The sequence below is a fragment of the Numida meleagris genome, chromosome 14, assembly GCF_002078875.1.
Source record: "Numida meleagris isolate 19003 breed g44 Domestic line chromosome 14, NumMel1.0, whole genome shotgun sequence".
Taxonomy (NCBI): Eukaryota; Metazoa; Chordata; class Aves; order Galliformes; family Numididae; genus Numida; species Numida meleagris.
Window position 1 is genome coordinate 3,129,893 of NC_034422.1, and position 26,961 is coordinate 3,156,853.

A 26,961-nucleotide genomic window follows, 5' to 3' on the forward strand; every position below is an offset into this window, starting at 1 on the left:
ATAATTTTATTTAAAAGTAAAATGTAGGGACCATTCTTTGAAGAGTATAAGAGTATATAAATCTTTTAAATTGTTTTCTTTTTTTCTTTTTCATAAAGAAAAAAGTTAAAAATTCCATTCATTTCCTAATCTCTTAAGATAGGCACAGAGTCTCAGACCTCAAAACACTGATAGAAACAAGTTCTGATGAATCACTACAAAAATGTTATTCTGTAGAGTCTGACACAGGTAGCAATTTGTGCCATCTTCTCACCATTCTCTGAATACCCAGTTGTGCTAACTGTGCCAGCTCTGCATATTAAAAAAAACCAACAAACAAAACAAAACAGAAGGGACTTAGGAGTTGTGAGGATTTGGCAGCCTAACTGGGTAGTGGCATTTTAACATTTTCTTGTTGATATCTGATTTCTACATGAATAAGCTGGGAAAACAATCACAGCTGCCCAGAACGAAGGAAGGCAGGAAGACACTGTGTGTCAGGGCAGCACCTCTGCGCTGCAGCAGCTCCCAGGGGGCTCCAGGGCAGGCACAGCTCCTTTGCTGTGCCTGAGGGGCTCCTCTTCCTCCATTCATTAACTGATGTCTCTGCACTGAAACTGGGGTTTGGTATTGGGAGAAAGATGACCTCTGCCATGCTGGCAATCACTTTAAAACTTAAGGGAATGAATGGGATGAGGTTTGCCAGAAAATATTTTGTCTTCTTGACAAGTAAACACTTTAGTGTTTCTTTCAAATGGTAATAAAAATGGAATGGCTTAAAGAAAAAAGAAAAAAAGACATGTTTTGTATTTCAGATGTTTGCTGGCAGATCCTTAGGTGGTGTAAATCAACTCTGCTCCATTAAGTCAGCAGACTTCTGATTTATACCTAAAAAGATTTGTACCTTTTATGTTTTGTTCCATGGATGGAATGCTTTACTTGGAAATACCATTTCTGAAAAGGTAGAGAGAATTTTAACCAAAATGTGCCTAATGAAAAGAAAAAAAAAAAGAGATGTATTTGTTGTTATTAAAGATGAAAACGCATTTGTACAAGTGTATCCATTAAGGACAGAAAGAGAATACTATGCACATAGGTTGCACTGGTTAGGGTTTATCTGCAACGATTCCCACTCAGCTATTGCTATCTATTGGAAAAAGGCTCTCTGAGATTAGTGGAAGGTCACTTTTCTGACACAGCTCTTATGAGAGGCTTAAGGCTCAGTGGAGTGAGTGAATTTACAAAATGAACTGGTTGGCAGATTTGAGTAAATGTGCTCAAAGGTAATGGTGCTGCTTCCTGCCTGAATGCTGTTTTGCATGGACTGACCTGATATAAGACACAATGCTAGGTAACAAACAAAACATAAGCTACTCTAAATGGGGAACTGGATTTCCCTTGGTAATTCAAATACACATAGCAGCTTTGGAATACGGTGGACTATGTATCTAGGAAGGCAGAGGCATTATCTTATGATTGCAAGTGATTAAAATTGCTGTCCTCCTTAAGTTGCCAGTATTTTGATTTGCATGTAAGTGCAAAGGAGGACTAGGTCAATGTCTTTATTACATCTTGGGAAATGATAACCTAAGTAGTCAGTAATCTGTTATTTCTAATCATTCGACCCTCTAGGACTAGTGCATTTAGTATGATTTTTAAGAGTAATCATTAGCAGGACCAGAAGTAACTATCAAAGCAAGGATATGGAGAACAGGTTTGAAAATATTGGACACGCATCACTGCTGTGCTCTCAGTGTGTTTTTTAATTTCTGTTTGTATGATACCTGGGTCCACAAATACCCTTAAGAGATCCCAAACTTTCATTAGACTTTGGAGTTTCATTTATTGTAAGCAAAACATAGAAAGAAAAATAACCAAATCACTGTCTCTCATGAAGTATTAGAAAAAATATATATATACCTGTAACAGCAGCTTCTTTACAGTGTAAAAATATGAAATCTTAGGTGATAGTGTGAAAGAGGATAATTTCTGCCACATCAAATGACCAAAATGCTGAATTCATTTCAACTCCAAACTATTTGTAGATTTTAATGACTGTTTTTCATACCAAAGCTATTTTAATACATTCAGAAATATACTCTAAGTTCTAAACTAAGTTCTCAACTAGTTTAGTTTGAACTAAAAAGTCAGCTAGGGTGGCTTTCATTTTCCTTTGAAATTTATGGCATTGACCATTCCACGGCAGTTTTTACCACACTGAATAGATCATTGATGAATAAGTATAGTTATTATATTTATTTATAATATCAGTGTATTTATTATTGATGTTATTTGGACCCCCATCAGGATAGAGATAACAGCTCCCTTGAGCGTGGCCTTGTTCAGTTACAGTCACAGACTAAATCATAAGCCCTGCTCTCAAGAAGAGGGGAATGAAGCTAGATTATTTAGGGTTTGCAAACGCACACTGAGAATGACTTCTCACGGTCAGTGCGCTGGTACATGTGCCACTGCCTTCTTTTCATCCCAGGTTGTTCTATTGTAGCTCATGACTAGTCTACAAGAGCAGCCTTCTTTATTACAGACCAGTCTTTCTCATTGTGCTCTTTCACTACGCAGTCTCCTAGGTGATTGGGAAGTAGTCTAATTAAGTTTTGTTAATATGAAGAGAAAAGGCTATTATATACCTTAGATGGGAAATGCTATACAAGGGTCGATTATTACAATGATGGTTATTATTAAGTATTGCAGACTATCTGCTCTATTGACAACCTATTTGCCATTATTATTTTATATGAATATTCATAAAGACTGTAGAGATATAAAGTACGATACTTGGCAACATTTATGCAATTAAATGCGCATTTAAATTCTGCTGGTAGTAGTGGAAATTAAAATCTTCAGACTGATTAGAAGAAGGCTAGGGTCTATTAATCCCCACCATCTATACATCTATCCCTGTAACTTTCTGTCCTCTCTGGATGTTTCAAAGGTGTTCCTCTGTGCCCTTGAAGTCAAAAATAATTTAGACTCTTTTATCATATTGTAAAATGACACAACTTCTTTAAAAATAAATATGTATCAATATTATTTACATGAACATCCACATTAATGTCTTAAGCTCTAAAAGTGCTATTTTTCATGTAATCAAAGCATTTAATAGCTTTTCACTATAAAGAAAATTATCCTGTTTGGACAAACTAAATAGAGTAAAGAGAGATTAGGACTCCACTTTTTTGATGGATATAAATTTCAAGACCTATAAAGATCAATGATTATTCCTCAGTTTCTGAAAGAGACAAAAATGAGATTTCTCTGGAGTTACCTTGTAGCTAACTGGCACATTTCTCCTTTTCAACCTTTGCTCAGGGCTGCAGAGGGTGGTGGTTGTTCCTGGTCTCTTGCACCACGAAAAAAGTAATCAGAGACTAACTTCAGTTTCCTTGTATGCCATTATCACGAAATAAAAAATGAGGCTCTCTGCATGCTACATTTCTGAACCTTTCTTATTTTACGTCTATTTTAAGGAAATTACAGGCTTGCAGTAGAATTTTTGCCCAAATGAAATATTGCATTTGTTGAAATTTTGTTTGTATTTTACATCCATTGTCAGGGAAGAGAAAAGAAGGGTAGTAGTAAAAGCTGCCTTCAAATGTTCCTGTCTAATGTGTTTGAACAGACAGTGCTACTGCATTCATATGAAGTATCCTCCAGAGTGACTGTTCACCCTTTGCATAGCCCTGAGAGTGCATTTATTTCACACATCAATTACACACTTGACATTTTAATACTGTGTCTCTGATTTTAATGGGTTTTAGGAACAGCATTATGATTAGAGAGAAATGTTTCATTCAGGAAAGGAGACACCAATCTCTTATATTAAGAACAGAAAAATAAATTGCAAAATATTAAAATTAATATAACTGGAACTCAAAAAGAAAAGAAGACAGAATACCTGTAGAATTTCTCTTTGTGAATATGTTTATCCTGTGTAAGTCCAGAAAGTACACTGCTGCTGTAATACTTAGAAATTTTTGGTTCTACACCATTAAGAATAGGATTTCCTTCAGTTATTTCATGTCACAGCCTTTAGCATTGTTTCAAGGATGATTCAGTGGAATTAGAACGGGTCTGAAATCACTGCTAATGTTGGTTTGAGTGAACGAATTTCCCAAGTAGAAACTTGATGTTTTCAGCTTTTCCTAAGAAAGATTGTTTAGTTTGAACACCAACTACATATGGCTAATGGTTGAAATTACCTTTTAATGCTTGCCTCAAAGAGAGCTGTGTTGTTTGGTTATTTCTTTTAATAAAACACTTCCCACTAATAGCAATTAATCCAAAGTGAAGGTAGGTTTTTTTTAGTACAAGAGATTTTTGAGAGCTAGGTTAGATTGCCTCCGTTTGAAAAAAATCTACAAGTCATTTTAGAACAGATTTGCTCTTATTTTATTATAGCAGCTGCATATAAAAAAAAATAAAATTATGTCTTATGCCAGACTGGAATTCACAATATTGCATTTGATTGAGTCTACATAATCATGCCAAAGTGGTACTTAGTCTGTATTAGGGCTTTATCTCTTGACAGATATGTCTGTGACAGATATCTGAGAGCCTCATTGCAAATCAAATCATTTGGTAGAGGAAGGCTGTTACAACTGAGATCTGAAGTCTAAGTCTGACCTCCTTACTTGTTTAGAAAGAAGGTAGAGCAAAGCTCTACTCTGAGACCTTATCATTAAGAAGTTGCTTAGAAAGTAGCTCCTTGTCACCAATGAGCGGTTGCTTCCAGGTGCAGAGAGGGTTAGTGATCTCAGTACTTTTGAAGGCAGAATGTATAGTGCTTGCTTTCTTATCATTTAAATTAATCTACTTGGCTGGGAACTAATAAGATGATAGCATGTTTGGTGATTATTTCAGGTGTGTTTGTATCTCATCACACGTAGTGCTCATTGATTGTGCCACCCTCGGAGTTAGGACAGGAGGTCCATATATTGCTGCCTTCTGCCTGTCTGTATCTCAAAAGCAAGGGTTCAGAAGGGTAGATGGGCTGTCATTGTTGCAGCTTCCAACTAAAAGAGAACCATTACAGAAGATGAACGTTTCTGATGTGAAATATTTTTCTTTTTTTAATCTTCTGGAATCGTTTCTGTCTTATAAATGAAAATGAGAAGTTTAATGGTGTTGTTTAATGTACTAAAGTTCTGATCTGACAGACAATACTATTACTACATGAGGTAAATTAAAACTTCATTAAACTGTTATGCAGAGCCTGCAGGCTGGCTACGTAGGACAGAGTGCATAAGTTGTACAACTTGACCCAAGGCACAATGAATCATATTCTCTTCTAGGTACAATTTCCTCCTTATTTTTCCTAGTTTCAGTGTGCCAATACAGAAGGAGAGAAGAAAGTTGTTGGTTTATGCATGTGAATAACCTAGATATCGCAAAGAAATTTACAAATAAATTTTGGTTTGGTTCCAATGGTTGTTTAAAATCTGAGTACCTAAATGTATTCCTATCAGCTTTTCAAGAGTTAGAAACGTACTGAAAGTTAAATTTGCACTTCTCTAAAATTCACTTGCAGGAATCAGATCAAGGAAAATAGCGCACTGATTCTCTAAGTCAAAAAGCAAATGTTGGCTACAGGTGCTACACTAGAAGCAAAGTAGGACAGACACAAGCTGCACCACCCAGACATCTACACATCTCCTCCCATACCCCTCCCATGTAGCTAGAGAATGAAGGATAGTGGTAGTTGCATAGCAATTACTGCTTGTTGTGCATCTGCAACAAGGCAATTGCATTAGACTTCTAAAGGATGTCTATATTATCTTCCAACTTGGAGTGTAAGCACGTAGATTAAATTATATTTATGCCCATATACATAAATACTGGGGAAATCTTGGTGGCTATAAAAATGTCTTGATAAAAAAAAATCAAGACATTTTGAAAAGCATTTATCATTTGTCAGTGTGGATTTAAAATGATTCAACCGTATCAGAATGACCAGAGAGTATTTGATCTCCAGGACTCTGGCAAGAGTGGTTGTAATTTCCATCTGCAAGCAGTTGCACACGATCAGGGTTGTGTGAGGTATTGAAGAAAATCTAATTTTAGACAGACAGACTTCAAAGACTAGTTTCCGCATGTTCCTTATGGAGACAGGCTCCTGCTGAGTTAAGCTCCTGCCTCTGACTCATTGTCTACAGACAAAATCAGGAGTCCAGGGAGTTAAGTTTTCTAAAACTCAATTTATGCTTAAAAATAGATGGTAGAAACATTTCTATGTTTTAGATAACAAGTAGGCCAGGCTTGCTAAATCATAATTCACTCCTGCACTGAAATGACTCAAAACTTACCATTTTTCAGAGCTAGGTTCCTCAACAAACTCTACATGATACAAGCTTATAATGGGGAGAAGAAACATGTCTTACAATCCAGTACACTTGCTTTATGCGTGGGTTCAAGCAAAAGTTTTGTGCTATCTTCTTTTAGGCAGAAGATCAGCTGCTGTTGGGCCTCCGAAGGAAATGTTTAATCTAAATGTAAAATACCAAATACTTCAATTTTATGATCATGTTTTTGGTTGGTGTGTTAGTCCCTGAATGGTATGAATTGATTTTGAAGTATTTCTTCTTATACTAACATTTGAAAACAACTGTTGCCCTGTTGCTTTGCTATTGATATCCTTTATCTCTTTATGCTGTGGTTCTTTTTTGGTCCTGCTGTGAGGCTTTTAATTAGAAAGGATCACTCTACACTACAAGTAGTTCCACTTGTCAGCTTCACACCCAAACATGAAATGAATAGCATCTAACTGGACTTCTGTGTGCCAGCAATTAGTTTCTGTATTTATTGTTCTTCAGCTTTTTAGCTTACTTGCCCTTCACATGTCCTCCAAAATAATTACTACTCTAGCACGAATTTCATCAGTTTCTAAATGTATCTGAATATGTCTGCTCTTCCTTATTCTGGCATGCAAGCCTGTTTTTCATTGAAATTAGCACATGAAATATGTGGGTCTTTAAGGAAAGACTGAGAAAGTAAATGCATTGAATACTTTAGACTTCTCTCATGTTTCATATTTGCTCTTTTTTTAACAAATAATCCATATGTTTTGCCACCTTCTCACAGTTCTGGAAGAACCTCTTCCTATTGTCTCTGATATTCCTTGATAGAAATAACTCCCTTTTAATGGTTGGTTTTTCTGATTGTGTACCTGTCTAGTTGCATAATGCCTTTCTATTCCTCATTTATGATATGTTGTTTTTTAAAGTTCTTTAAAGAGACTCTTTCCTCTATGGTAGGGCCTTTTGCCTTTGTGTTTTTAATATTGTCTGTTTTAATAAGTGCCAATTCTCATGAACTTGTTTTTCCTTTAGAATTTCTTCCCAAAAGATCCAGCCTCCCAGTTCTTTTAGTCTGTTGGGTTTCACTGTTAATAGTGCACTACTCTTTGCAATAGACAGACAATTTCTTGGTATTTTTTCCCCAAATTGCTTTGTACTTTCAAATTCTTACTTAGCTTCTCCCTATGAGTCAGAATTGAATTCATGGCACTCGTTCCCTGAGTAACTTCCTCCACCATCTGGGCAAATGAAACCATCCCTGAAACAATGGAAGTCTTTTCTGGATAGCCCATATTTTCCAGATTTTTTTTTTTTTCAAAATTTAGTTCGGTAGTAAAATCTTTACAGTTTTGTCCTTTGGATTTGTTTCTTAGCTCTAGTAGAGCTTGATTTTCCTCTTTCTCTACCTACTTGTAGCATGCTGTATACAAGATATTTTCCATGATGTACTTTCTGGAGAAAGAGGAAAATACTTAGGGATAGATTTGCAAAGCATGAAATCATCTCTCACTCAAGTGTTCTTACAATTAAGCAGATAAGACACCCTCATAGCAGAAAGGAGGCAGTGTTATTGCCTTACCTATTTTATAAGAGAGAACTGAAAGTTACTGATTTTCCAAAGGTCATTCTTGATGTCTGTGGAGGATCTGAGAGGTGCTTTAAATCTCCTTAATTCCAGTCCAGTATCTAAATTACAGGTAGGAATATTCATCTAGTTCTCATATTCCTCTAGTTCTAGTTTACTTTGTAACAGTTATTGAGGTTCTTTATCATCATATTTTGATATCATGTAATTAATAACTTCATGCTTAGGAATTTTTAATCCTTGCTGATAAATAATTTGCCTTTTGAAGAGTTTACTTGAACCCGCAGATTATGGTGAATAAGTGGCAGCAAAGTTTAAATGAAATGGTATTTCTGTTTCAAATACTTATGTGACCAATTTTCCTGTCTACAAACATTTTATACATGTATTTTTATATATTTACATAGGTATTTAGTTTTATGCTATTGATTACTGGTTTTCTACCCAGCAGTTCAGGTAACAGTGATATCTGTTGCTTATCCTGTTACTGAGTAATTTTAGATGTAGATCATGCATTCTTAGCCTTGCTGCTCACAGTTACCAAGTGACTGGAATGAGAGAACAGACAGCAGGGCCTCAGCTGCCAGGGTCAGGTTTTTCACCCTGTAGGAAGAATCACACTTCTCTGCTTGTGAAGCTGCTACTCACGCTGTTAGATCCCACATAGCCCTTGATCAACTGTGTCTTCTGCTCCTATATTTATCTCTAGGAAGTGCTGCTTCATATTCATACCCAATCAGCTCGGCTTTCTTTTCTTTTCTGGTAAATTTTTCTTTGAAGATTTTACACGTAATTGTACTCTGCCTCTTTCAAGTGCCTCTTTCAAGTTTAAACTCCTCTGGTTCTTCCCTCAAGCTTCTTAAACCTGGAGCAGCCACACGAAACAAGCCCAGCTGACTCTCATATCCCTAGTACCCTGTGCAGAGGGGAGCCTGATTTACTTTTGAATGTTAGTGATAATGCCGCTGAATCTGTTTTCTGGAAACCCTGAAATTGGTTCCTGGAGTCACCCAGTTGGTCTGTCTGTTTGTAAGTAATAGTATCTGTAATAAACACACAAAGACGTGCCCAGAAGATGAAAACCAACATTTTATTCCCAAGCAGTCCTCAGTTATTTTTCATTCAAGTACCAAAATGTTAATTATTTTAAAAGTAATTACCTTTATTCAGAACTAAATAGCAGCAGAGATGGAAAAGAAAGAGGCCAGAAATGGAAGGGGAAGGAGGTGTTCATAAAGACTGTAGACTAATAGCAGTGGCCAAAGCAAACTGGTAAGAGATCTGTGAGAGTTCCTGGCATAAAATGCACTGGCTTGTTTTTCCGTGGTTGAATATTGTTTAGAAAATGAGATATTGGCTTGTGTATTTGCTCTTTATTTATCTTGCAATTTAGGAGCTGTAGATAGACCTTTTTTGACTGGCAGCGTACACACAAAAAGCAGACTGATATTTGCTTCCACAAGGAGGTTAAAACAGCAAAAGAATAACATGAATAACATCTAGTTGCAGACAGAGACGCACTAGTAAACTGTTAGCCCCTTCTGGATAGCAAGGTGTGTTCTGGTCTGCCAGCCACCTAGCTGAAGCCAGGTGTATAGAACAACACGTTGCTTTTAAGTCATGTGATAGCCTAAATTCAAAACCTTTTGTAGCTGTGCTGGAGGAGATCGGGGACCAGGTAACAGAAAAAAGAAAGAATCTCTCTCGTCCCTTTCTTTTTTTCAGGAATAATTGTTTATCTGCTCATGGGAAATTTTCCTCCAAACCTGTTCAGCTGTACCTGGGTGTATGAGAATCCTTACTCCAGCCTTTTTTACTGCTCTTCCCTTTGCAGTGATGTGAAGTTCAGCTGAAGTCTAGGAGAGTAAGATCTGTATTTTATGTTAGTTTCATGCTGTAGTAGTTTGTATCAGGAAAACTGAAACTTTGCAGGCATGGTAATTATTCAGTTATTAAAGACAGTAATTATTCAAGGTTAAGTACAGTAAAACATCTAAGTTGAGCAATTAAATTAATGAATAATGTCAGTGTTGTTTTATTAATTTAATAGAAAATGAAGGGAGAGATATGACTTTGGAATGATTCATTTCTGATTCCTTCTGCTTGACTTTGTGTATATAATTTTGCAGTTCAGCAGAGAATTATAAACTGTAATTTGTTCAAAACAAATCCTGCAAAGATTCAGTGGCATCCTTACTGCATGGAAGAACTGTGCTAAGATACCTGCTTGCAATTCTTTATGTCCTTTAAAAGACAGATGATCAAGGGCTCAAAGTTCTCCATGGTATTTGAATGATGGATACATCAAGAGGGCAGTAGGGTCCAGAAGGCCTGATTATACTTCTGCAATTTGTTCGTTGCAACATGTGAAGAACATAGAGCCTTGACTGAAACATCATGGTTGAAGGTCAGGAAATTTTCCACTAAGACATTGTCTTTCCAGTCTCCTTTCATATCTCAGTTGTAGAGCCACATTCCTGTTCGCTTGCTTGCTCTCCACAGTCCAGCTAAACCTCGTGTCCAAAGCTGCAGAGTGGGGCATGGCAGGTCTGCAGGACCTCCTGGCACTTTGTAGCCCAGCGACACCCGGTCTGCGCATTCAGTGAAGCTGATGATGAGGGCAGTGAGTCTCTAGCCTTCCTCTTATGGAGCAAGTGTTTCTCCTACGAAGCCACTCTGCAATCTGGGCACTGGCACCATTTTCAGCCACCACCTGTGAACAGCATTGCAGCAGTTGTATTAGATTTAATATTTGAAATGCCAGCAGTGTGTCTTGGGCCTCGATTGAGCACTTCCATCTGGGAGAGGGGGTAGAAAATGTATTTCTAGTCTTTGGTGCTTCTGTGCAGGCATTAGCTTAACATTTATGGAACTTTTCAATGAAACTTACTGGAACTGAATTAATTTGGAGGGACAAGATTTATCTGGTCAGTACTTGGACTTTTAACGTGTGCAATTCACATTGTACTGCAGATTAGCTGCCACTCATTCCCAGGTCATTGCAGATGTATGCGCAACATTCTTTGCTGTGTCTGCAGCATGGATATACTGCACATTAATGCTTCCCTACTGAGCCAGGTTGCAGTGAGGTAAGGAACAGATTGTTAGGTGTGTGAATAACCTAGTTGGATGGATGCTAGCATAATATTGCATATCTATGGAAATTAATAATGCATTTAAATCTTAGTTTCTAGTAATCTTATTTTGCTTCAAAGTGACACTAACAATTATCCCAAGGTCAGGTCATATGTGGGTAGGTGGAGGACAATGGGACAAATGATCTGTACAGCTGCACTCCAGATCTTTTGGCTGTAGGACAAAAGTTGGGCCCACCTCATGCATGTCTATTTCCTGATCAGAAATGAAAAAATACAAGAATGGCATATGGCAGAATTAAATTATCTTTTATATACATTAAAAAGATGTTCTGGACAGATGAGATTCTCTTCTTTAGTGTTTTGATTTTACTCTCTGATTGTCCTTAGTGTATCTGCAGGGTTTTCTTGCATTTGCAGGGAGTTTACATTTTAAATTGCATGTATGTACTTTCTTTACTCCGATTTCTAAATATCCTTTTGATTATTCGTATGTGTTGACACAAGTGCTTTCTAGCTCCTTTCTAGCCACATAGCTTCTGTTTTTCCCCCCAGAATATTTACTGTCAGGCATGCTTTCGTATCCCTTCCTATAGGCAGGAACTTTTGATTTGTTCTCTTTACTTGCAGGTTAGCTTATTTGTTCTCATTTTTAATCCTTATACTCCAAGGGTAATGGAAAGCCACATGCTATCCTGAATTTTTAGCATTCTGAGGTTTATTTTAATTGACACAGCTCTTCACTGTAGAACAGCTCATCTTTTTCTGCCTCTTGCTCTTCTCCAAGGTGAGCTAGAGGGCATGGAGACCAACCTGTCACCACTGGAGGCCAGGGGCTATTGCCGTCTGGCTCTGCTGCAGGGAATCCTACACAGCACCAGCCTCTAGCTCAGCTCTCTCATCTTCTCTGGCTTCTCCAATTTGTTTCTGTGTAATGTTTATTCCTGGCCACCATTGCTCACAGGCACTTTGATCCTTACAAAACCTCTTGAGAAAAAACAATTCATAAAACACCATCAGTCACTAGCTCTGCTTCTTAATGACACTGAACAGCTTTTCTAAAATTAAACAAGGGTTTTGCACAATTTAGTTCTAGGCAAGAATCCAAAAGATATGGTTCATGTCAGATGCTGTTGGCTTGTAGCCACTTACCTTGTTGATGTTGCCTTCTTGCCATCTTTTGTCTACTTGCTTAGAATTTCATTTATATGAATCTTACACCACCATGGCACAAAGTTTTATGGCAAGTATTTCTTGGAGGAGTTTGAGTGTTTTTTCCCTTTGTCCAAGTAAACACTAGTACAAAATTCCCACATATTAACATTTCATTGTTTGATATCTATTATATTGGCTGAGAGTCTTTGTGAGTGCTAACTGTGTTCCGATTAAATACTTATGCCTGCACCTTTGGGATTAATTCCTATTTAAGGAACTTAAAAGCATAGATTGTATCAAGTGGAATTTTTGTTTAGTGCTTCAAAATGGCACCGTCAGTGATGATATGGAGATGTTCTCTTTTACGCACAGTGGATTACAGAAACTCATAGAATAAAATGCACTTTCTGTTGTAGAAAAAGAGACAAGGAAGACATAATACATGTCTAGACTTTATCCTGAAAAAAATCAGATCTAAGACATTTATGAAAATAACTGCTCCAGTAGCTGTTTTTTTTCTCTTGGGTTTAATTATTCTCTCCAGCATAGCCTCCACTATAGAAACCAGCGGTTTCTCTGTACTGGCTTGCATGTGTGATTGGAACGCCTTTAATGGTTATTTGCTATCTTTGTTGAATTTCAGTAAAAATCAGTTAGTTAGAATGATATTTATGATCCTTGTTCCTTTACAGCTCATAAGCTCATACAGTTGAAAACAATACCTGCTTTCCTTACAAATAAGCAAGAAAGAAGTGGCTTATATCAGGGTCTCTCTTGTCCTAGATTTCATTTTACGTGAATCCCAGAGTTGTAAGGATGTTTAGATTAACAACCCAGCTTTATATGAAATTTATGTGACTAAATAATTTAGAGACTGTTTGACTTTTAAACATGGCTATTGAATCCCTTGATGTCTTCCGAAGCAAGGCAGCATTCAGTGACTGAGTTTCAGACTTTGGCTATTAAAGTCAAAATAAATTCACATTATTTATGTGGATAAGAAAAAAGAAAGTTGTGAACTCTTGCTAAAGATTACGTTAAGAGATACTAGCTATTTATACAACACAGATTTGTCCAATGTACTGGTAAACATCACGATCATTTTTGATTAGCAGTTCCTACCTGATTTTCAGCTACCTTTGGGGAATAGCTGTGTTTTACCTATAATCACTACACACCGCAAGATGAGGAAAGCAGAGTACATACAGTGGGACCCAGCTCCATGCAGCAGGTTGAGCTGGCAGAGCTGCAAGTTAATGTCAGGCTGCCTGCCAGGACAGGGACACCGACTGGGGCAGACAGTTCACCAGAGCTGCCATGTACAGTGCATTGCAGTGATGTGCTGGTAAGAAAATGCCTGAGGTTTCTGTCCCAGGGTCAGGATCAATGCCTTCATGCATTTCAGTCAATGGTGTGTGTGTTTGTATATATACACACACATATATATATATATATATATCTTTGTGTACATATATGTAAGTACACCATTTCATGCTTCTCATGAGAACCAGGTACCTAATACATGTCATATCTCCTATATATGTATATATTCATATGCCTATAACTACCTAGGACACAGATATTCTGAAGTTTGTTTTGGTTTTGGTTTCACAGATGAAGTGGCTGCCATCCTTATTTGTGCTTATCTCTAGAATCCCAGATTTTACTGCAGAGGGTCCTCCTCTATGCAAGCGCAGAGCCTGCTAACATTATTAACTGTGCTGATGATATCCTTTCTGGAGCGGCCGCTTGGTGTGCTGGTGGTGCTGTCCAGATGCGGCTGCCTAGCAACCTCTCTTGCAAAGCTGCAGACTGGAGCTCTTGGCTAGCACCTTTTCTCATCTGCGTTTTCTTTCTTCTATTACCAGACCATGTATCAAAAGCTGGATCGTGCCTTTTGCCTTCAGGAATGCTGGCAAGGATGGGTTGTCACCTGCCTGACTTTCATTATCAGTTCATTCTAACATGTATTTTTGCCCCCTTTCTTTTCCTTTTTATCTTTTTTACCTTTCTGTGTGAGTGCATGTGTTACTGTAGAGGGGACAGTAGGCTCTACAGTGCTTGAGTATATCTCACTGCAGTAGTGGCAGTTGCTGCTCTCTGGAACTCATGAGAAGGGTAAGACAGGATGAGTTTACATGGCCTTCTTGTACCAACAGCCACTGCAGAAATTTCACTAGAAAACAGAAAGGGAGAAGAAACACAAAGCAGTTATCTTAGTCTATTAATATGCATAACAGGAGCTACTTCCTGAGGCATATCTCTATTTTTATAGAGTAATTTGGAGTATTTTTCAAAACACAGGCAATTAACATTGACTTATTTTTTTTTTTTAATGACACTACTTAAGGTACCCAAATGTGAGCCCAAGATGTCCTTTCCTTACATCCTCTAAGTGAATACTCCAACACACGTACTTCACTTTCTCAGGTGGAAAATGCTTTGTCTGGCATCTCCTTTCTCTCCGTCTCCTTTCTCTCAACTTAAGTCAGTGGTGATTGACATACTGTCTGAAACGAGGAAACATATTTCTAGAAAACGTTTTTATTACCATTACTTCTATTTGACAGCAGTGTCCCATTGTGCTAGACATTGTACAGACCCATGGCATTAAGTTTTCAAATTGCTCAGGATTGAAAGTAGACTGTAAAATTAGGCTGGAGCGTTTCCATATTCTCAGAGGTCAGCAATGAATTGTGCCTGATGTTTGGATCACAGAAAGCTCTTTTTCTCTGATTACTTTCCACAACACAGTAACTGATCACTACAGCATGTACCCTCATTACTGGACCTTGATTTGTGTCTGTGCAAGGGGCACCACCACCAAGGAGTTGGGTCATGCCTCCTCTCTCCTTTGGGTCTGGAAAGCACCGACTTCAAGGAGCTGGAAAGACCTATGTTCACTATTTCAGATGTGATCCAAGCACCTGAATTTGCCAAATGGTTCTCCAGAGGTGACTCTAACTAAGGAATAGCTCACAGTTTGAATAGCTTAAGTCCCACACTTGCCAGATGTGCAAAACGCATACATACAGCTGTGCCACTCCTATTTACCAGATGAGAAACTGAGGCACAGGGTGATTATGTCATCTGTTCAGTGCCAAAGAGAGTTTATTGTAAAACTAGCCACAGTACAAATTTTGTCCAGATTTCCTATTTCTATCAGTAATTGAATTCCTAATTATTTTCCTTCTTTTTCATTTTCATAAAATGCTATGAATAAATCATATGCTGAATTTACTTCGGAGGTACATCCTTCATCTATTCATTTACTTCTGGGCACTTGTGGCTCCCATGGCAGGTGAGCTGACAGTAATTGCAGGAGTTTCCAGGACTGGCTTTTGTTTTAAGATCCTCTCCATTATGTTCCTCGCTGCACTTCCAGAATACTGTTTTTTCCATCCTTCATTGCTGTGACATCTCACTGAGGGCAGACATTTGATGTTGCCACTAACTCTGCTGGGAGGATTAGCTGGTAGCTGAGAGACTGATGGCCCCACCACTCTCTTCCCAGGTGGAGCAAGCTTCCAGCACTGCCAGAGAAAACGTACCTCATACATAGCTGAGAGGAGGTGGGGATCTGATCTCTGCTTTGTACCCAGAAATGCCATCACCAGCTTCTGGGGGAAGAGTGGAGATAAAAGAGAGTAGAGGTTTGAAATATACCACCCAGGTGCAGAATGAATGGAAGAAACAATACAAAATGGATTTTCTTATAACAGCTATGGAAAAAAAAATGCAGCAGCTGATAAATGCTCTTGTTCTGTAAGAGCAACGCTCTTTGTCAGCTCCATGTTTTCAATTCTCAAAACCTCAGAGAATTGCTGTAAATGATGTGCTTGGGATTTTTAGGAGCTATGCTCTTGCTTACATTTGATTCTCTTCCTTATCTTATTTATGTGAGGTTACACGCACACATTATTTCAGCCCCAAGAGAAATAGGCTGGCTCATTTCTCTAGTTTTCAGAACTAGATGAAAAGGAGACTCCATAGTCTACATACTATTTAAGGCTCAAAAAATAGTCTCAACACATTAAAGATCCTCCTGAGATAATGAATCTGTCATTGTTTTCAGAGAGCAATGTGGAACATTATTTTTGTACCAGTAAATTTCAAAAGAAAGTCACGACTGTCTTCTTAAAATTAAAACAAAATGTTTGACTGCCATTACACACAGGACCCTTTTTTGACTATAAATCATAGTCTGTTTGAATGTATATAGTAGAGACCAGCTTGATTGCTCCCTAAGCAGTGCAAGTTCATCCTGGCTGCAATCCTTTGCAGTACAGCCCTCAAGAGCTCCCCCCCCGAGGCAATGTGGCCGTAGGAGGATCACTGCACACTGCTCACTGGGGTGGAGTGAAGCCTGGAAAGTGGGGGAGTTCCTTGTTCCCACCACTTGGGAATAAGGAAGAGAAAAGCCCACACATGCCCAAAGACTGCAAATGGAGAACGAAAAGTGCTCCCTCAACTAGGCTGAATTTGTGTGTGTTTTTCCTGTTCTCTGAAGATATTTCAGTTTAAAAATGCAGAACAAAATGAACGGAACAAAGTTCAGCTTTTTTTACTGGGGATCATTCTATGAAACGTGAACAAAATGTTGATATTCTCCTAAACACAGACATCCAAATTCTGCCTCTGGTGAGGAGTCACCCTGGCCTCACTCTGCAGCCTGCACTGGTGAGATTAAAAAGCTTGTGACAGTTTGTTTTTTTTTTTTTCTTTCCCTTTTTGAAATGAAGCAGAAAGTCTCTGTATTGTGGATAGGACTTTTGAGAAGCCTGAGTTCCTCAACCCTTTCTCAAACACTTGAGCTAGCTATGGTAGTAGTGGCCCTGAATATTGGCAGTGCACCATAGCGCAGAAAGCATGGTTAGTGAAATTAATTGCTTAAAAACATTAAAAATAGTCTTTCTTTTTTTATGTTGCAGGCTACTAGAACTTATTCCATTTGGAAAATCTCTGGAAGATTGAACTTGGAGTACAGGTAGGAAAAGTTGGCTTTGCCAAAGAATTTTGCTTAACCACAATGTTAGCATGTCCATTTTCTCTAAACTGATTGGATTGTCTTCAGGGATGTATCTGTGTTTTTACAAGATAACAATATATCAGGAGTAGTATGCAGAGGTGCGCTCCTGTTTAACCTGTGGCTTGATAGTATGAAAAGTTGTACCTGTCTGGCCATATGTGAAAAATTCAGAGGATATGTATCACAGCTCTGTGAGCAGTGCTTCCTGGTTTGAGAAGCGTGAGCATCCCAACACTGAGACCAAGAGCCTTCTTAATTAAACATTATGCTTTCTTTCATCGGTGTATTTTGCGGCTCATAAAAATCATGACAGACAGGATCAAGTGGCCATTTTATTGAGATGTTAGATCCATAATGTTCAGACCCATGGAAGCTGCCTACCCAAATGCACTGCTCGTGCCACACTACCAGGAGACAAGCATGGGAGCTGCTTTGTAATTGCCATGGCTGTAGAGTGGGAAACACCTCTGCAGATGCAGACATCTTTAGAAAGGATTTGTATACCCAATGCTCATTTATTTTTAATGGATTGTGAATACACAAATTTGTAGATGTCTCTGAGAATCTCATCATTGTTCTTTTGGGAAATCTGCCGATAAGGATGACAGTAAATGTCACTGGTTTTGTTTGGAGAGGGAAGGATGGGAATTGATTTTTCCAAACACCTGGCAAAGTGGACTGACCTAGAGAAGACATCTTCTGAAAATTATAATTTTCAAGAATTTGTTTTAAAAGATTTGGCTGTACAGCACAAACTTCTGAAGACTGTGAACTTGCAAATCATGTAGTGTCAACTTTGAGTGGTTTTTGATACTGTGGTATTAATTACTACAACAGCTTGCTTAGTTTCTGTATAAATTGCTTTTGCAAGCAAAATTTTATTTTATATATGAGATGTAGCTCTCTTGATTTTGCCCTTCTGTCACTCTCCTCACCTCCTCCTCCAAACAGATGGTCCTATAAAGTGATATGTCACTTGTTCCTGAACTTTTCTTAATGATTGTGGTGGCATTTCTAATATTTCTTGGAGGTAAAAGCAGCAGCTGCCACTGTAATTGTTTTACTTAGTGAACGGAATATGTTTTACCATCAAAAAAAACCAGCTGTGATGTTGTAATTATTGCTTACCTTGATTAGCTTCAGAGCTAGACATTCACGCCGGTAAGTTTGGATACTCCCCATTTCTGAATCCCAGGTTTGTTCAAAACTCAGTTCTTAGGCTATTTGTTATGCATAATAACAAATATTTCACAGATATGAACAATTTTTCTAGGACAACTTGGCAGAAGACATTTTGACTTTATTTCTTTGCTCTGTTTTAAATTCTCCACCTCGAGTAGCCCTTATGCAGACTCATGATAGAGAATTTATGACATCATTTTGCATATCTCGAGCTATCATTTTCTTGTCCCACAAACAGACTTCTTTATCTGCTACTGATTAGCCTTTTCCAGTTCTCAGTGACTCAGCTTCCTTGTTTATATCTTTATCTCTCTAACCTCCTCAGGACATAACGTTTCATTCTTGAAAGTGCAGATATGTTCTCCTGCAAATATCACAATGGAATTTAGAAGGTGATGTTTACCCACTTCAGCTAACCAAAAACACTCAGAACTGGCCATCTCTATATTCATTGAAAATCCTACAAAATATATTCTATAAGATCTCGATGTGGTGCATATAATATATGTCCATATACTATTTGTTTTAATGATGAATTTATAGGTGTCAAAAAAATGGTTTGAACTCAGATATTAAGTTTATCTTATGGGCAGCTAATCCATGACTAGTACAACAAGAGTGAAAACCTTTGTGTCTGTTTTTTTTTTTTTTTAAATCCAAATTGTGGTGTGGTGAATGCCAGGCTTCTATTTCTCTTGTATTCCTTGCAGCCTGACAAATGACAGCAATATGGCAACTTTACATCAAAACAGAGTTCAGAATTGCTTCTTATATCTACATGTGGTAAAATGCATACAGATATTATTTTTTAATTTTTATTATATTTACTATTTTATTTCCATGTTGAGCCCAGACAGAACAGTAGAAAGCTAACTGTCCTTCTCCCAGTGTCTCATCTTTCAAACGACCCCTGAAAGCCAAGTACTGGTGATCGTTTTCTGAGGATTTTTATACTGACATACCTGATTCAGTTGTTCCTACCAAAGTAATCAGATAACCTTAGAAAAAGAAGGACTGCTTTCATATTTTTGAAGGTGGGTCAAATTTAAGAAGACCCCCAGTGAGGCCGATTGACCCAGTTTGATGGGAAAGAAGTAAAACACAATGGAACACAAGGGGCAAAAAAAAGCCATACAAAAGAGAACATTCACCAATACCCCCTTCAAAATCAAAAGTCAAAATAAGAAGCAAGACTCTTATCCCTATACCAACTATTAAAACATCTTTCATCCAGGTTAAATATTAGATTGGCTTCTAACAATGCCATCATGGTATACAACAAAATCTCTGCTTTTGAGATATTAAGAAATCCATGCATCTGAAGTACTTCGGTGTACTAGAGATTTAAAAAGTTAAAAAGAAAATTATTACCTTAAAATTAATTTCTACACATTACAGGAAAACAACAGTGTTGCATGTCTGTTTAACTGGTCAGAAGGCAATGCTGATTGACTGCTGTGTGTGTATCTGTGCATACAGAGCAGGTGAGGGGGCTCTGCAGTAGTGGCTAGCAAAAATGAAAAATAAACCTTGCAAAAACCACACAGTACATAATCCCACATTCAAGTGATTAGTTTTGAGACAGGCTCTCTGGAGAAGCAACTGTTTCATCCAGTAGTCCATGACCTGATCGCATGTGACCGTAAATCAGCCCTCCCACTAGCCATTGCCTTTTCCCTGATAACAGCAACTGCTTCCAAGAAGACCAGTGTTTTGCTGGAAATGCTTTCATTTCAGTGATTCATAGAATCATGTTTATTATGTGAAAAAGTGGACGTTAATTTGTACAATTTATTTTGACTTTCATTGGTATTCAGAATGAAAATAAATGTTGGAATTTTATGTGGAGGAGACATTCCATTTTCTGGCCAGCCTTAGGTTGCCATCAACTATTCCCAGTAATACTTTATAACTTCTGTAAATTTTTCTTATACCAACACTTCAAATTTGATGGTGGTATCTGTAATAGACAGAATGGTAAAAAAGACATGTTTGCTTGGCTCAGGGACTACAGAAGAATGAGTTGCAAACAGAACTCAGTTGATACATGCTGTGACCTCAGCTGAGAGGTGACAGTTAACATGAGATTTCTTATTGAAAGTATAAGTCTAGCTCACTCAAATTGCGTAGGTGAGTTGCTCTGCCAAAAAAACATTACAGTGTTTACAGGGGAAGAGATTCAATATGTACTGGCATATGCATAATGGCACTAATAGCTATAAGCAACTAAGATGCCTACAGAACAAAACAGCAGGGGATGTTATCCCAGAGCATGTAACACTGGACCAGCAAAAAGCAGTAGTCCAAACAGTGTACCAGTAAGGAAATGAGACTGGTGAGGTTGTTTTTTTTCCAGTTTTAGTTTTGTTTGGTTGGTTGGTTGGTTGTTTTTGACCTTAACTAGTCTCTTGTTAAATTTCATGGAGAATGTGAGCTCGTCATGTCAGACATCGTGGACTTCTTTGGGAAGAGGTTGGCTTCCTGGTGCAAAATATTCTGTTAGTAATGGCATTTGTAAGGGCTTAGCGTTTTCGTGGCTTTGACACCATGGCAATATTTTCCAGCAACTGATCTGATATCCATGTTGGAGTTGCAGCCCTCAGCTGAATTTCTCAAAGATGTTGTGCTGCAGGATTTCCCGTGCTTATGCAGCAAACTCCCTTCTCACTTATCTACATGGATCCTTGGACTGTGCCTTTTCAAAATGAGGTCAAATATACAGGAAGACACGTGGCAGTTAGGGAAAAATAAACATTTAAGTTGTTCCAGTAGCATCACAGTTCTCAAAATGAAATTGTCAGAATCAGGACCATAAGGGAGATATAAAGGCATTTAGTTGCTTTATTCCTATTGAGATAGCCACCTGAATATCCTAAAAAAAGCTGACCCTCTCACTTCAAAAAAGAGCTTCATTAAGCTCTAAGTGCAATATGCAAATTGCCTTTATAACCTCTTCCTTTTTACTGTCTGCTTTTGCATAATGTAACAACAGGGCTTTGAGATTCATGCTGAGCTCTCTTTCTGCTGGGCAATCCATATAGCTACTGACTTTGCAGAACAATGATAAAGATTTTTTTTTCCCCCTGTCAGACCAGATCATTTACATAGCAGATGTCTTTCTTTTGAAGGAAAAAGGCAGAGTACTTATAATTTTGAATAAAAATCTACTCAGATTTTTTCCTTCCATTCACTATATGCCAACTCGACTATATCAAGTAAAAGATTCCCTTGGGAGAAAGACTTAATAGCCCTTTTTAACAAAATCAAATTTGAGATTTAATGATGTTAGCAAAAAAGTTTATTTTAACATCAACATTTTAAAAGAAATCTGTAAGCAGATCAATGATCTTTTGGTTGAGATTCATTTTAAGGAGCCTTTCTGGTTTTCAAAGCTAATAAATTGCTGCCAGTAAAAAATAACATGCAGAAATAAAAAGGCATTACAGATTCTGTATCAGGCTTTACAGAGTCCACTGAAGATGGGGGGAGCTTTTGCCCAACTTCAGCGAGCAGTTATTTCAGATTTGAAGCAAAAACAGATTTCAGAAAAAGCGTTACCTGCTCCTTTTAAGGGGAAGAATCAGCCCCCTTCCCTGCCTCCTCTTCTTGCTTTGAGGAGATCCAAGCAGTTTTGTTTCCCCTGAAGGAAGCTGTGCAGTTCTGAAACATGGTTCTACTCAGATGAATTAAATCAGTGTATTTTCTAACAACAGGGATTTCAGCTCAGCTAATGGTATGAGCTGGTACAAAAAGATAATTACTTGCTTGGTTACTGTTTTCATCAGCTATACCATATTTTAGAGAAATGGGATACAAATGCTCGCAGTTAGTGCCATGTGGTTCCCACTATATATTCTTACAATGCAACCAGGCAAACAACAGGTATATTATGCAGAGCAGCCTCTACCAGAATAAAGCCATAATTGAAATGGACATTGATGTCACTGAACAATTTATCTTCCTTAAAAGGGTTTTGCTTTACAAAAGAAGCTAATTTAGTCTGGGAAATTAAATTGATAGCCATGTGGGAGCATTTGTCTAATTCACTTACAGAGTTGTATCATTAACCATGATTGTTTGATCAATATTTACAAAACAGTAGAATTTACTCAGTTGACAGATGTCAGAGTTCCTCTCCTCATTACTGAAAGTAGATTCTTTGAGGATAACCTGCAACAACGTCCACCTCTTCAGAGACTCAAAATGCTAGTACAGTACTAATAATGGATTTTTAAATGCATGGTACAGTCTTCTGCAATCTTTCAACAGGCAGCTAAAAGCAGGAAAATCTCTTCCTAAATCCACAATATTAATATATACCAGATAAAAAAGTTTTGCTGTGATCTTACAGCATAGGATTAAAAATGGAGGATGTAGTACCTTCTACATCAAACACCTAGAAGAGTAATTATTCCTTCTATCTTTGGGTTACATGTGGATAAAAGCAAAGAGAGTGCTTTAGAGGAAGAAATCCTTTCTGTCATTATCTATGTACTGCCAGGATTGCCAATTCTCTTTAATCTTATTTTTCTTGTCTTCATGTTACTACCATTGTGTCCATTGTACTTCTTATATCCACAGAACCTGATGTGAAGGACCTGTGGAAGCTGAAACTATACCAAATGCATTTTAGACTATTACTAGAAATGATTCAGGCAAAAAAATATCATACATGTTCATACTTAGTACAGAGAATATTAGTGTTCATTCTCTTCATTAAAGCTTCAGTTCATTCTTACGATTTATATCATCATGTATTCACCTGAATCATGATTATAAGTCACTTCAAATGGCTTATCTGATCGTAGATCAGCACTGTCCTGTTTTAGGGAGAACTTTTTATATCGGGTAGCTAAAATACACGGAAATTCTTCCTCCCTTCTCAAATAAACCTCACTTACTTACTGCCCTTCCTTTTGCCACAGTTTTAGCGAGTTCTTTGTAAGATTAGCCACTATCAGCACTTCAGAATCTGGATGATGCTGAGATGCTGAGATGCAGAATATATATAAATATATAAATATATAAATCCCAATCTAATACTTTTTCAAATAATTTTTATAAAGGAATTTGAAATTCTCACTACTAAATGTGTCTGTATTTACAGTGGAATCTAGGCTGAGAAAGTTGCTGTGTAGATTTGGGAATCTGGAGGAACAAGCTTTGTTCAGTTCCATTGCAGTCAAGAAAGCTTTGTCTGTGTCTGTAAAAATCAGTGTTGTTCCACTAAAGCCATTGGAGCAATGGTGATATTTGAGCAGATGCAACTATGAATTGCATCTATTCAGGAAAGCTGGCTACAAATGGAAGCCCAGCTTCTTTCTGCACACACAGGTACACAATGGGAAAATGATAAATGCAGAAAAGGATCCGAATTTTCATTTTGTGTTCATTTCTTTGTTTTAACTCTGTATTTTCTCATTTTAATAGATCTTTCTAAGTTAGAAGACATCATAACCTTTGAGATATTATATACAATATTCTAATTACTGGTCTGAGAGAGTTCTGCTTAAAGAACATAATTATACTTATTGTGAATCCTGACCATTTTCATCACTTTTGTATCTTTTAATTTCATCTCTGTGGCTCAGATTTTCACTGAACTGGCGTGAATGTAAAACTGGAGAAGTTTCTTTTGAAGTAAATGGAAGTTATTCCTAATTTGTCTTGGCTACACTGACATCAGATTTTAATCCTGTATTGATTTTCATTAATTTTGATCCCTCTTTTTTTCCCTTTCTCTCGTCTTCCCTTTTCATAACATTTTCTTTTTTCTTTTCTTTTTTTTTTCTTTTAAGCTTCTCTGCATGTTGGTCTGGCTTTAATAACAGTGCAGTTACTTCTGAATGACAAGCAACACAGAAGGAGTTTGTTCCAGTTTCTTTCCTTTTTTACCACTTGATGTGCCTTCTGCAGTTAAAATAATATATTTTCCACTTACATAATTTTATGTTCTTCTTAAACCAATATGCACAATAATAAAGCACAAGCAACTTGACTGGCTCTCGCTGACATTTAAGGCCAGAAGCGTGACTGCATTATGTACAATATGCCTTTTCTTTTCACTTCGTTTTCCATCTTATTACTTTTCTCATATTGTAAACACTTTTAAAATATATATACTAATCTATTAACCAAATATGATGGCACTTTGATATGCTCAGCCATCAATACGTATAGCAGATCATGACACCTGTAAGAAGATACAAATCTGTTTGAGGGGGGACAGATCATCAGCAGTTTTACTGACACCTGATCCTTGCCTCAGCATTTACTGAGTATTTATCACACAGATGGTAAATGTCAGTTCTACGGATGTATTCCACTGTGTGCAGTGTATGGGGGAGAGGCACCTGGCCTCTCATCTAGCTCCCTCTCTCTAATCGGTAAATGTGAAGGTAAAATGAAGCCAGACTTCTGCCTGATGCTCATACTTTCATGATCAGCTGTTTCAGACCAGGAGTTGAAAGTATAACTCCTCTGTGACCTAGTTTGATCCAAGCCAGGACAACAGACACAGCACAAAAGTGACTTTTTAGTTTTCTTAAGTAAGAAGTCAGCCCCATCTGATACCCAGTCTCGTATGTTGAGGGTTTAGTCATTCAGATTTCTTCAGTGGGTAGTGAAGTAATGTAAGAACAAAAATACTACATTCCTGTTTTCAAATTCAATTTCTTTAAATCAGTGTACTATGAAGAACTCTAGGTTTTCCAGGTAATGGGTCGCCATATGCTTGGACTTGTGGGTTTAATTAAAATTGTCAAACTGGTACTTTTGGGAAGTTTATTTCTTTGATTTCCTCCTTCTCTCTTTGATCCTGGCTTGAACGTAGGAAAATAGAGACAGACATGATGATAGATTTGACAGCTGATCCATTACTCTCCAAGAAAATGATACAGTGATGGACTTTCACTAATAAGAATTCAGAAGGTATTAATGTCACTTTCAATCTAACAAATGTTTGACCTTTATTATGGTATTACAGAAATGATAGCTGCTCATACTCACTCTTCAATTTTAAATGCATACTGAAAAATGTTTAAATGTAGAAAGCCCACAGATTGAAGGCAAGTTCAAGAAACTGCTTCTGACTTCAAGCATTTTCATTCATTTATCAATGACAGAATAAGCTGGTTCATGTTGAAGGTGGCAATCTAAAGAACTGAAAATCCTTCTCAACAAAATACGTAGCAGGTTTTCCTTCTTTGGGAATCTACATGATATGACTCTGAACATTTTTGTAGGTGTAGTGACATTCCATGTTCTGGGAAGAAAGCCAGAAGTTTAATCCCATTTTATAAGTGATTGGGGCCAAATTCTGTTCCCAGAAAATTGAAAGAGAATTCTGTAATGGAGTTTGAAAGGATTGGGAATTGACCTCTATCTAATATAATTCAGAATAATTTATTAAAACTATTTTGCCTTTTCCACTATTGTACTGCCCATGCAAATATGGACACTGGGTTTCAGACTCAGGAGGAGGGAAAAGCAGCTAAATAAAGATTGAAATTCAAATTATGTTAGCTTTATGCTTAATTTGTATTGCTCCTAAAAACAATACAATGTGCAAGTTCATGACTTAATAGAAAAAATACTGCAGGAAGGACCATATCTGCTAAAAAGGATGTGCTGAATAAAAGAAATAGCTTGAAGCAGCTTGAAAAGCCCAATGTTTTAATCTCATTAGATGAATATATATGACTTGATCCAAACAAGCGGCGTAGGACCAGAGCTCCAGGTGGAATTTATACTCACCCTTTTATTAAAATACGAACTAGCAGAAAGCCTTATATCATGCAGCAAGTTAAATGTTAAACTGCAATTTTTATAATACATCATGTAAGTGGTTAATCCTCAACTGTGCAATTCCACCTTGCTTTCCTGGTTAAACTCTCTTTGAGCAACTTCTTAAGCTTATTAGAACTCATTGCTTTATTGAACTTCTGTGATAAAGTATTTCATGTCATTAGCCTTTTGTGTGGAATGTTCTCCATGGTAAAGTATAGTTGTACTACCCAAGCAGCTTTGCCTGTGACAAATTTCTCATTGGATATGGAGTCATTCATACTTAGCAGGTAACTGAGTATTTAACAAATTCCTGTCGAATACAAGTATATGGATTAAGTTAATGCACAGTCAATATTGTCATAATGAATAGATCCCTTAATGAACACTCATTCTTTTAGATTAGGATTTTCAAAGTAGTTTTGAGGGATTAACATACTAAATTCCAGTAATGCTTTAAGGTAACGGAGCACAACTTGTGTACACATGACAGATCCTCCCTAAGTTTTGTCTCTCAGATTTGGGTGCAAAGGTGAGAGAAGAAAGAATGAGGATGGGTTTCTCAGATGTGGGAATATGCACATATTCTTAAAGTTTTCATTCCAAGAGATATTTCTGTTCAAGGATGGAATTTTTGGTGAAAACCAGAGAGATCTGTTCTAAATTGATAGAATATCAGAGGCTGAAGTGGCCAGCCTCTATTTGAAGAAACTGGTCTGAATCAGATGCAGCATAACTTTAAATCTTGGGCACTAATTTCTCAGATTGGCTTTTTACTTCTGACATCTACTCATCCACAAAAACCTTTGAAAGACCTTGGTTTTGTTGTAACATACA

At 37.4% G+C, this 26,961-nt stretch overlaps 1 long non-coding RNA gene across 2 annotated transcripts in view; it reads left to right on the forward strand.

Moving 5' to 3' along the window:
- The window catches only part of LOC110406436, a 297,282-nt gene that overhangs the window by 77,623 nt on the left and 192,698 nt on the right, over window positions 1-26,961 (forward strand). For both annotated transcript variants that reach the window (XR_002443473.1, XR_002443472.1), the window contains exon 3: window positions 17,060-17,115. This is a non-coding gene — a long non-coding RNA (uncharacterized LOC110406436). The remainder of the gene's footprint in view (window positions 1-17,059; window positions 17,116-26,961) is intronic.